We start from the raw sequence: 12,868 nt of genomic DNA, 5'->3' as shown, positions 1-12,868 counted from the left end.
AATCGAAGATACAAAACCAGTTTCAAGACAGAAACAGCTAGTTTAATTAATTTTAAGTTTGTCTCGTTTTGCACTGCATATTGATATATGGCTGACATAGTCAACTGAATTACTCTACTCCAAAGCCGCCCCGTTTAATTCAATTATTATCTTCAAAAACTCAAACTTCGCCAGTCATCCACCATCCAACAGAGATCCGCTTCCTTTGGATCTAATTTTATTATTTCTATTAGTTATATCTATTATCTCCAACATGTTCCATGCAGTACAACAAACACAGGATAAGAATATTAATCCGTTAGACATGTTCCTAAATCAGTAAAGAGTGCACCAGTTCATTAATAATTAAAACTTATGCTTTTCACACTTCCTTATTATGAGTTGAAGATATCAGTATTATACCTTATTGCATATTATTATACGTGTTTATAAATATTTTTCAGATCAACAATTTTCCTCAATTAGAATTTAGTCTAACAATCTAATAAATCACTGCAGTTAGCTAAGAATTGTTTTAAAATATTGTAATCTTAACCCCCCCCCCAGTGGCTCAGCAGCAAATCTGCTGAATTATAACGCTGTTAGAGGGGATCTGATTGAGGTATTTAAGATTGTAAAGAGAAATGTTAGTGTTGATGCCTCATCCTTTTTCATACTGAAGGACGAGAATAGTAAGACTAGGGGATACAAATATAAATTTTGTCAGGGTAAGAGTCATCTTCAGCTAAAACAGTTTTAATTTTGTACCAGATTGGTTGGTCTTTGAAACATGTTGCCTTCGGATGTTGTGGAGGCAGTAAATTTAAATTGGTTTAAGAGAAAACTTAATAAATAATATATGAATGACAAGGGCTGGCTTTGAGGGTTTTTTATTATTATTTTTATTTAATAGGTTTAGTTTAGAGGATGGGACAGCCTAGATGAACTAATAGGTCCCTTGTTGTCCCTAAATGTTATGTTATATTATGTTATTTGTGAGAAAAAAAACTTAAAATAAAGTCTTGAACACCAAACACCATACATGTAGCCGAAATATAGTAAAAGAAGCCACTACATAACCACACTGCATTTAGCCTATTATTATACACTGTTATACAATATCTCTGAAACATTTTTTATGGATGTATTGATTTTATTCGTTGTTTCGTTCAACTCAGTGGTTTAAATTTCAGATAATTTTGAATATAGTTTATTTAGTCAAAAGTTTGGAAGCCTACCAAAACATCATCCAATCAGCAATGTTCAACATATTTTTGAGATTGTCTAACAGTGACATAACAATAGTTAACTTTCAAATTACCAACTTCTTTTATACAGTTCATCCGTTTATATCAACATATTGCACCATATTGTGTGATTTTACATTTTCATCCGTTAAAACGCTAAGTGAAAAAAAATAACCAAAAAAAAAGTGGGTAAAATCGCTGATTATGCATATACCTATATGTAATATATATAAAGAACCCCGGTACTAATTAACGAGATCAATCAGTTTTGTGTAAACTTATATATATTATTTATTAGAGACCCTGTATAGCCAACAAAGTCCTGGACCAGTGTTTAGAAAACTGTGTTCAAAAAGTCTATGGGAGGTCAACAGTAATAGGGTTACGAAGCTCATCATCTATAGTGTAGAAACTGGGTATTTGTATTATTCAGATTGAGTACTTTACTCAAAATGCATTGTTTTTTAGTAATCCAAGGAAATCCGTATTAATTCCTTTCAAAATTAACACACAAGAAGACAACAAGTCAGAACACATGCGTTTTTTTTTGTTCTTAAATGAACCATTTACATTGTCTTACAAAGAATTCTGCAGACTTCACGCATAACTTAGTTATTGTCTTCAGATCAGTTTAAACTTCAATAGAAATATCATGCGCAGATGCTCAGTAAGTATGCAGGTTTTAATATGACAGTAGGTTGTACTGCAATGTGTAATAGAATAATTACAGAAACTTGTGTTATAGTAGATTGAAAGCGTAAAGTAATTCTCAGAAATTGCTTCCAAAGAGACAGTTTGATTGAACACTATTACTTATTAAAGAAATAGAAACCGATATAGAATAATTAGGTTAAACTCCTAAATTATAAAAGAATATTACAACAAAATGTAATAAATTTGTACAGCTTAATCCAGGTACACGTACTTGGAAAAACTTGGTTATGAAAATAAGTAATTTTCTATAGGAAAGTGTTTTAGCTAAACAAACATAAAAAGCTTTAGTCCTGATTCTCTGCAAAAAATAAAAAAAAATCATTCGATTGGTATAGGATAAACTTTATTATCTATAATAATGAAAGGACGTGTCTGAGTGTGTGTGACCGCCATAGCTCCAAGAGGAAAGAACCTAGAAACCTGAAATTTTGCACCCGTACTAAGTGGACCCTGAGGGTATGCACCTGGGTATTATTACTTATATTATACACGTGCGTGCACGCATGCGCTTGCCTCATTAAAAAATGAGGCAAGCTAGCGCAAAACCACATAGAAAAGAAGTGGTTACTCATATAACAACTTCTAATATATAGAAAAGCCAGTGCGTTTTGGTAACAATGCGTTCCAGCAATTGCTTTTATTTCATGTCGCTTAGCAACAAAAGTATAACTTGTTCTTGGGCTATGTACTGAAAATATAATATGAAATGTATAAACTAAAAAATTTTAAAGTAGTTTTTGATTCCTTAATTTAAAGCCTCCATTGATTAAATTCACAAAAGATTTAAGTTTAAAATTGGATCGATATTTTTACTTTCATGATAAATTTTATGCTTTTGGTTCTAGGCTAGGTTATCTTACACTATGTCTTTACTTTAAACTTATTTATTAATATCTTTAAATCGTATCAACATTCAATACATTTACAAGGTTTCACGACAACCCCATTCACGACCCCTTTGCACCCCCCGTCACTAAACTCGTAATGGGCAGACATTAAACGAACTATTCTATCTGGATAAATGCATTTTGGCTTTTTGACTCCTCTTATTTCGAGAAATCAATCGTGACGTGACACATACTGACTTTTATATAGGTTAGATAACGTGACATATAGTGGCATCTATAATTATCTATAATAATTTTATCATTATCGTACCTTTATGACTTTTTATGTTTCTGGAAAATAAAAATATGTTTAAAATATTTTTTACTGTTCTTCTATGCTTAGATAGGTTCAGAATACACACACTGATATAGTCATCTAGAATTTATCAACCTAATAACCCTAGCGAAGCCGAGTACTCTATAGCCCCAAAAAGAAACCTGAAATTTTGCACCCATACTAAGTGGACCCTGAGGGTGTGCACCTATGTATTATTACTTATATTATCCACACGAGTGCGCGCATGCGCGTGCGTACCTTTTTAATGAGACACGTTAGCAAAAAAACCACATAGAAAAGCAGTGGTTCCTTATATTACAAATAGAAATTACAGACAAGACGTGCGTGCATATCTTTTTAATGAGGCAAGCTAACGACAAACCACAGAGAAAAAAGTGGTTCCTTATATTACTAATGGAAATAACAGTCTATCTGTGATTTCTATTTGTGATATAAGGAACCACTTCTTTTCTGTGTGGTTTTTCGCTAGTTTGCCTCATTAAAAAGATGCGCACGCGCATGTGGGCACACACGCACGTTTATGTCTCTCTGTGATTTCACGGTAACCCCCTTCACGGCCACCTTGCACCCCCGTCACTTAAATCGTAATGGACAAATCGTAAAGTTGTTAATGTATGCCAAAATTGAAACAGAAAGGCTGCAATTCATTCGCATAAACCAAAATAAGCTTCGAGTTAAAGACTATGTCCACCTGCGAGATGCTAAAATAGGTTCATAATACACAATGACAACCTAATAACCCAAGTGAAGCCAGGTACTTACACTAGTAAGCTAATAAAAGTGTTCCCCCCCAAAAAAACCAAATTATTTTGAGATCTAAGTAGACGTGATTAATGCATCTTTTAAGTATATACGCTGTATGTTTAACCCGTGGGTTTTATTCAATACTGAAAAAGGATTTCAGATCTTTAGTTAAACTGAGATTTTCCATGAGTTCTGCAAGTATTTCTTGACCACATACAAATTTTTTTATTTGATAATCTCGTGATCTCAAACATCAGAGCACCGTTACTACACCAGTCGAGAGGTAGCACTGGGAGTAATCTGATGACATTAGATAGCATGGAAAAGAACTTTCCCATACAAATTATTGTAGTAATAATCTGGTTACCTAAATAGAAAATAATTGCTGACGCATCTGATATATTTCAGTGAAATTTGATATCAACAAATGATGAACTACTACTTGTAAGAACTATGGATATTTAGAATTAAAACAAGCTTTTTATTTTAGACTCATGTTCAGTTAATACATTTGTTTATCGTCCTTGTATATTTGCGTTTCGTTTTCCAATCAAAATTATTTCATTTTTATAAAGATTGCAGTATACAACTGTTATATCAGTTTATATACATAGGGATTTTCTTTCGTTACAAAACATGATTTATATACATAATTACGGAATGTCTACCATATTGATTAGGAACGGGAAGTCTGGCGCCTCTTTAATGAGGATATGTAAACTCGCTAATGTGTGTCGCGTTCTTATGTTTCACCCATATAAAAATTATCCCAGATTTAATTTTATCTTCGTAACAATATATATATATATATATACATATGGAAACACGTATTAAAATTATTTTGTATTATAATGTATGTCATGACTATCTTTTTCTTTTGTAGTTTATAATAATGTAAGTAAAACATTTTTGGCAGAATTTAGTCGAAGTTGTTTTTTTGTTTTGTTTTTTTCTGTTTATAAGCTTAATAGATATTAAACTCTTTTGAAGGTACCACAGTTGTTTGCTTTGAATAATTGCCAGCTATCACAGTAAGCTCTAGGTGCTTACCGAAGTTGTGGCAATCAAAATTCAATCGTTGTCATGGCTAATATCCTATTAGAGTATTTTTTTTTTATTGCTAATTAACTAATTATTAATCACCAAGCGCCACACGTTTTGCAGCTACTAATCCGCTGTCATCTTCGAGTGAATTCTGAGAAGGTGCTTCAGATAACAGCAGTGGATTATCATCGAAACTTAGGTAGCTTGTAATTACTAAAAAAGTGATTGACAACATCGAACTACCTTAGTGGCTTTATTTAGTGACAAGTGGCGGGAAAAGATGAAGATCAGATGTATTTGAAGGGTTCGTGATCAAGTGTTTGTTTATAAGGGATAATAAATCTATTAGCTGCATAGTCGCCACTGTAATTACGATCATCTTACTGTTAAGACGTGAATGTCGAAATAAAATTACCATAATTCTGTATGTTTCAGTTGATTAAACTTAACTTATCTATAATTTACTGAATATTTGATTAAAATACATATTGACAAATACAATAATGAAATAATGAGACGAAAAAACAGTTAAAGCAAACAGTTGAACGAATGGAAGAATAGCCTAACAAACTGAATGAGCTAATAATTGAAAAATAGGCAAGTAAAGGGCGACTGACGAGCAGGTAGGCGTGGCAGAGAGCAGGACAAGTGGATAGAACGTGGCTGGATGAGCAGAAAACATACAGAGTGACTAATGAAAAAACAGACAAAAACAAAAATGAAACAGTTGAAAAGATGTAAAGATAAAGAAAGCCGCGATTGAATGAGGCGGAAAGTTGCCAAAATCAATATTTTCCCACTTTCTTTTCAATCGTCAACACAAGATCACCTTAAATAAACAGGTAAGTTATTTGGAGATTACCTCCTATATCGGCGAAGTCACGTGGTTGCAGTTCCACGGTTAAACTTAGCTTATGTGAATTTGGATGAGTAAATACTTGCGAGAGAGGCAGCACAGAATGGTAAGCACGAGCGTTACTTGAGCTTTTATGCAAAGATTTGTAATTGCTTCAAAAGCAACAAACCTTTTCGAGAACATATGTTTATAGAGACAAATGTGTAAGGATAATGGTGTTTTCTTTCTTCCTTTTTATATAACACAGGAAAATTTATAACATCATTAATAACGAGGGTATCCAACTGATACATCAAAGAAATATATATATACTATTTCGATTATAATTATTGATAATTTTAACTTTAATAATTATACTTGCTGCTTACTACTAATGCGGAATTGTTTTCAGTAAAGTAGTCATATATTCTATTAGTTAAAACACGCTTTCTCACCTTGTTATTGGTTGACAAAATAAACTGACACGAATGGTTTTGAAATATAGTCCTTAAACAAATTCAAGACTTCGAGTAAGCATGAACTATGTCATGCGAAAAAAAAAGTAGTTGAACGTGATGCTAGTTTAGGCTTACCGTTTTAAAATATGGTTATGAATACAAAAGAAGAAACCTGTCAAGAACAACTTTAGGCTAAGCTGTGGCTGCTTAACCCGTATGAAAGTTAATAAATAATTGGGCCAAATTAGACCCGTACATAGTTACTTGTAATGCATGTCCTACTTAGAGTTCAGTGCACTTAGTGTGCTGTGTATTTCTAGCCAAATATTCTATTCGTGTTCATGAGCGCAGAACTTTACAAGCACGATAATTCGCTTCAATGTAAAAACACTCCATTTTGAACCTTATCTGGCTCTGAAGCATTATCATATAATATGACTAATTTGTAGATGAAAGCTTCATGTGTTATGACGCCGGAAAAAAGGGTTAATGGAACAATTAGCTACAAAAATCCATCATAGTACAAAGAGGTGGGAGGGGAGTAAATAGGTGATATGAAAAGCTGTAAAGTTTGGTAAATTTAAGTGTTTGTGACAATTCTAATCATAACAGCCGTATAATAAGTGTAGATCTTTTACTAACTATATGGTGCTTATATAACAATAAGATAACTTCCCTATCAAAATAAACAAACTATAGTACTTAGTTTATGTCTGTTTGTTTGTTTGTTGCTAAGCGTGAAGCTACACAATGGACTACATGTGTTATGCCCATCACGGGTATCGAAACCCTATTTTAGCGCTATACACCTACAGACTTAAGTTTAGGAATAATGTTTTTGGAACAGTACAGTGTTTTAAAATAACTAATCTTGGAGAAGTGCTTGACAGACACACACAAAACAATATTATTAGTATAAACACGTTTGAAGTAAGTTTAAGAAATATGTTTGAAAGTGACATATATCAGCATATACTGCATCTAAGAATTTTCTTGTACTTTAGCATTTATTTTGGCAATTGCTCGACGTACTCTTAAAACATCCTGTAGAGGTAAAGTTGTTCCATACACAGAACCAAATTAAGATATGTAATTAAAGACACATCAGTTTGAATAAACCTACGAATGGAAAATATACGGATTTCATTAACTTCCTCTTCAGTAACATATCTAAATATATTAGTTATTGCAAGACAAATATAACTCTTCTATAGCTCTGTGATGACGAAACCTCCACAAGTTGTAAATTCACAGAAAGCAATTCTAACTTCCAATTTTTGTCCTTGGATATAAAACGGTTTGCCTAATTTGAGAAATATTAATTAAAATACAGATTTGTGGAAAGAATTGTCTCCAACTAATTGATTCTTAGATGGATTAACGCTATACCTTTCTTTCGTTTCTTGGAAACTATATATAATTTTAAACAAACAAATTCTTAAACATTAATTGTAAATTATAATAGCTTTGAATTTTTTCTTTATATAATTGCTACAATATAAAATTGGTCGAATTCCAAAATATTTTATGTATGTGTCAGTCTGTTAATGGTGGAAATCGTATCATTTTGGATGACAGTATACTTATTACGAAATCTATTAGTAAGCCTTTAGTAAAGTTAATTGAATGATTATAACCTATATACCTCATTTGTATTTTCAAATCAACGAATAAACCTTTTCAACATGTTTAGTACCTATAGATTTGGATCACGGTAAATCTCTCGACTGTTGTACAGTACAATGTCGCCACGAGTATACTTAGGACTTCAATGCCTTTTCCAAGCAAAAATATTTGTAAGCAGACATTTAAAGCAATTTTTTTTCTGGGAAATTATTTAGGTATTATTAAAAATATGTTAGTTTGCCAGACACGTTGCGTGAAAGTCAGTTGGAAAGATTGGATACTGATTTTGTAAGTCTGTTTAAAAGTTGCATGAATGCGTATCTAGGAAGTCTAATTAAATAATAGATACTTATTATGAAAGTAAAGTAGAATAACAAAGACTATTGAAAGGAAGAATACTTAATCAGGAACACTAATCCTGGAAGTCTATTAGATACTAAGTCTGGAAGCTTATTGAAACATAGGGTACTTATTTTGGAAGTATATTTAAAGGTCTGATACTTAATACTAAAGTATCTTACAAGGTCACATAATTAGTATAAGGAATTTTTATTAAAAGGTCGATTATTTAGTTTTGAAGTCCAAGATATTGTATTATTCTGATATAACGTATATACTCTTACAATAGAAAGCTATTACCATACCCGATCCTTATGATGAAGGTCTATTGGAAGAACTGATTATTACGAAGGAGGTCTATGGAATAACTGATTATTATGATTAAGGTCTATTGGAAGAACTGATTATTATGATGGAAGTCTATGGAAGAACTGATTATTATGATGGAGGTCTATTGGAAGAACTGATTATTATGATGGAGGTCTATTAGAGGAAATCATGACTCATATAATGGAAGAACTGATTCTTAGGGTGAAAATGTATAGTAAGACCGTATTCTTACGATGAAAGTAATTTGAAAGCCAGAGAACTATATAAAATAAAAACATCAAAATGGAAATGAAACAATAAACTTTTAAAGTTAATATATTACCAAATTCGATCTATTCAATCTAAATGAACAAACAGAAGAAGTATATAATAAATATTACATAACATAGCTGCAGTATCAACCAAACGTTCCACTGTTGGATATAAAATAAGGCGGATTTAACGAGGATTTATTCCCTTACTTACAGCCAAACAGTCATTTCCTATAATTAAAGGCACATTTACAAGATGAGTGTTGTAAAGTGCTACGAAGGTCACGGGATTCCAATACTAAGCCTATCAGAAAAGTTTATAAATTAGTGTTTTTGTATTAAATATTTAAAAATGTTAGAGATAAGGATGTTTATACGGTGAAAAACGTATTTGAAAAGCGCCACCTCCCCCCCCCCAAAAAAAAAAACTGAAAATCATGTTTCAACCCCTGTAAAAGTTTAACTCCTCCTAATATACTCGACCTACTGAACTATCCCATTTCTTTATAATGCATTTGCTGAGTATATTAGTAACCAGGAAACAAAGCGCAATACGCATGCTCAAGCTCATTTCAAATCTCACTACCACAATTGTTCGATTTGAGTGTGCGCGCGTGTGTGTGTGTGTGCTATATATCCACCTCGCTTCCTTTTCAACGAAATTCTATAACATATAATTGTACGTCAGGCTGGATATCCCAAAATTTAATAACATAAAATATTTCATGCTGGCTTCGATAAACAGCATATTTGGTAACTAATAATAGTAATCTTGATAAAATAGATTCAGACAAGACATATTTTAGAAAAGTAACTTTAAAAATTCACGGTAACATGATTTTGAACTTTTAAAACAATATTAATTTATTTCTTCGAGAATGTTTAAAAAAAGTTATCATTAGACGAGTTTTAACTGACCTTTTATTTTACAAACTTTAGTACGGTATATGATGTTGAATTACGTGCTTCTACTGAACAAAAAAAAAGGTCGTAATTCGAAATTTCAAATAAGAAAAAACTAGTTTGAAATTATTGTTTATAGTAGTTTTCAAATATCAGAGATTTTCAAAAGCTAGTTTAAATCAACACCAGATGGCACTTTGTAAACAGCAAAATATCTATATACTTTATCTTTTCAAAGCTACAATAACCTTTCTTTTCTTTTGTTTATGTCGCCGTCTATTCACAAGTTGCAGTAGTATTAGTAACCATAAGAAAATATAAGGAATATGGTTTCCCCTTACAGAATCGATTTTAAAAATGTGTTTCAAAAATACTGACAAATTCCATTTCAAAAACAAATAGGAAAGTTTAATCAATATTAAGTTAAAATATGTGTCGATTACTTTTCAAAACTGTCTTATCAATACATTAGACATTAGTAATATTGGTTGCAAATACACCTTTAAAATAGTTTCAAGTCGATTACGTGTCAGACTGGAGAAAACATTACAAAAAATTGTCTTTTTTGGTTGTTGTGTTTTTTCATCCAGATTTGCTTCTTAAGGTTAGTTTTGACTAGGGAAAAATAGGTGTGAAGTTCTGGTGCCCAAAAATATATTTAGAATAAAGAATAATAGTTTTACATGTGAAGAAACTCCTATACAAAACCGAACGATGTTCTTTTCAGGAATAAAAATTCGTGCATTTGAAAGCAGTTTTAAATATAATAACCTTGTGAAAGATTAGCAAGGACGCAACTTGGGTCTACCTACGGAAGCTATGACAGCTGGCGGGACTGGTAGAGGGAAAGGGGAGGAAGAGAAGTCTGAAACCACTGAGGTGAATCTAACCACCCTGAAGCTGAACCAAGGAACTTCCCACCCACATGCAGCTTAACCTCGAAAAACTGAACTTCTAACAAAAATATTTGTTTAAATTTTTATTTTTTAACTGTGTACACACTTCCTCCTTATACTTCAAATACAACCTATACATACGGGAACAGAGTATTATAAATTGAAGACCAGTTAACCAAATCCACATATCACGGATCCAGCTAGGAAGTGTGGCCACGGGTCACGTCTTGTACCAACCCACTCTGACCTTAAACGACGAATTGACCTACCGAATTAAATCAAATTTCATTCAAATCAAAAATGATGGTATCGGGTTACGAACTACGAAAAGCGTAAAAGTGCATATAAATAACTTTTTTTTTTTTGTCGTAGTAACTTTCCTTCTTGTCTTGATCAAGATTATTTTGGGTGTTAACTTGTCATGAACTTTGAACTTCTTCTTTATTTAAAAGTTTATTATAAATTTGGCCGTAATTAGGTTTGAGTGGGGGAAAAATACTTATTGTACAATGATAACAGAAGTATCAAATTATAGTTTTTAGTGGTTCTGTCTGTCAAGAGAAATACTTTTATTATATGTGATAATTATTTTTGTTTATCCAAGTAAATTGTATAGTATGAAGCAACAGACTTCTGTGCACGATGTTAGAGAACACTGTCTAAGATACCATAACTTGTATAGTTATAAAGCATAGCGTCCATGTGTCAGGCTCTCTACAGGGGCGACAGAAGAAGGAAGAGAAAAATTTATTAGTGACCGCTGTTTGTCCTGATTTGGAGACGTGTGATTCGGATTGTCACGCCAGAAATAATTTTTGTCTTGCTGGAAAAGAAAAAAGGTTATATTGAGAGGAATTAACTGTACAGTTCTCGAAACTGTATGAAAAAGCCGTATGATTGGCCGAAATTCGTTGCACCAGATTGCATTAACTACTTCACGCGCCACATGACATTTCCAATGGAATGTTTATCGGTAGTTAAAATGGAGAGGAGATCGCGAATAGGAAACAAGCAATGCAATATGAGGAAGGTTGATAGCGGGAGATGCAAAAAGGACATGGCAAACAGAAGGCTTCCAGCAAGGTCTCGCTTGAAATATTGATGCCAAGTTATCTCCCTTTCATCGCAGCTTTCTAGTATACGCTGTTTTACCTCCAAAGTTCTGCACTGAACATCATGTTTTCATTCTTGAGGTATTTTAGCAAACATTTATCATCACAAATGAGACATTTCACGCTGAAATTAAAAGGTTGAGTATTCAGATCGTATGTTTAGAGGAAGTGACTCCCTCTGAGGTGCCCCCCAATGGCACAGCGGTATGTCTACGGACTTACAACGCTAGAATCCTGGTTTCGATACCCGTGGTGGGCAGAGCATAGATAGCCCATTGCGTAGCTTTGTGCTTAATTACAACTACAAACAAACCCTCTGAGGTCCCTGATATCCAGTATCCAATTCTCGTAATCTTTCTTGCAGCTCTATATGAAAGATAACTTTTTGTTCAATGGTAGTTCATATGATTTTCCTTATCCTCGCTTCTCTGCCAATAACAAGTGTACCAGTCTTCTGGCATATACAGAAGCAGCTGGGTGGTGTTTCTGGGATGTTGAAGTCTTAATAAAGTTGCAGCTTACAGTAACAATACTCCGTATTAAGACTATTTTATAAGACGCTGCCGCAACCAACTTTATAATATTGCCAAACCTGATTGCTTTTGAACATAAACTTTGTGATTGGTGTTAGTCTCCCTGGTTGGACTATCGAAAAGATACCTCAATGGACTAAACATGAGTCTTCTTTTAAAGGGCGGCTTCAGATTTGTTCAGCTCTCTCTTGTATACACAACATTTATTGGAGTGTAGAAAAAAAAGATGCTCTATCATGTCCACGGAGCACCTGTCAGAATCTTGAATATGACATATTGGAGAGCTTATTTCAACGAAGAAACCTTATAAGAACGCTTGCTTACGCAATGCTCTGTTTTCAACGCCCGGCAACCCGACTGATACTAACAAAGGTGATGTCACTGACGATCATAATAGAATACACAGTTATCTATGGACTTCAAAGTCTTGAAACCTCTTTTTCATTTACGTCATATCATAATACTTGTGATATATACATGTATAGTGACATTTTTCATCACTAAGATAACTGATAAAACGACAGTCTGCTCTGTGAACAATGAGCGTCCTGTTATTATTGTAACACAAAGCCGTAATAGGCTATCTGCGATCACGGTAGATAATCGAACCCCAGATTTTAGAGCTGTAAGTCCGTAAATATATCGCTGATGCTGGGAACGACGTCCTGTTAA

The 12,868-nt window shown here is 33.1% G+C and overlaps 1 long non-coding RNA gene across 1 annotated transcript; it reads left to right on the top strand.

The window, feature by feature from the left end:
- Positions 1-5,532: 5,532 nt before the first annotated feature.
- Positions 5,533-8,817, top strand: LOC111086967. The gene is made up of 2 exons (XR_002611682.1): positions 5,533-5,755; positions 8,461-8,817. It is a non-coding gene; the product is annotated as an uncharacterized LOC111086967 (long non-coding RNA).
- The last annotated feature ends 4,051 nt before the right edge of the window (positions 8,818-12,868 follow it).

The sequence above is a fragment of the Limulus polyphemus genome, unplaced genomic scaffold (assembly GCF_000517525.1).
Source record: "Limulus polyphemus unplaced genomic scaffold, Limulus_polyphemus-2.1.2 Scaffold1593, whole genome shotgun sequence".
Classification (NCBI taxonomy): domain Eukaryota; kingdom Metazoa; phylum Arthropoda; class Merostomata; order Xiphosura; family Limulidae; genus Limulus; species Limulus polyphemus.
This window is presented reverse-complemented; position numbering and strand designations above follow the sequence as displayed.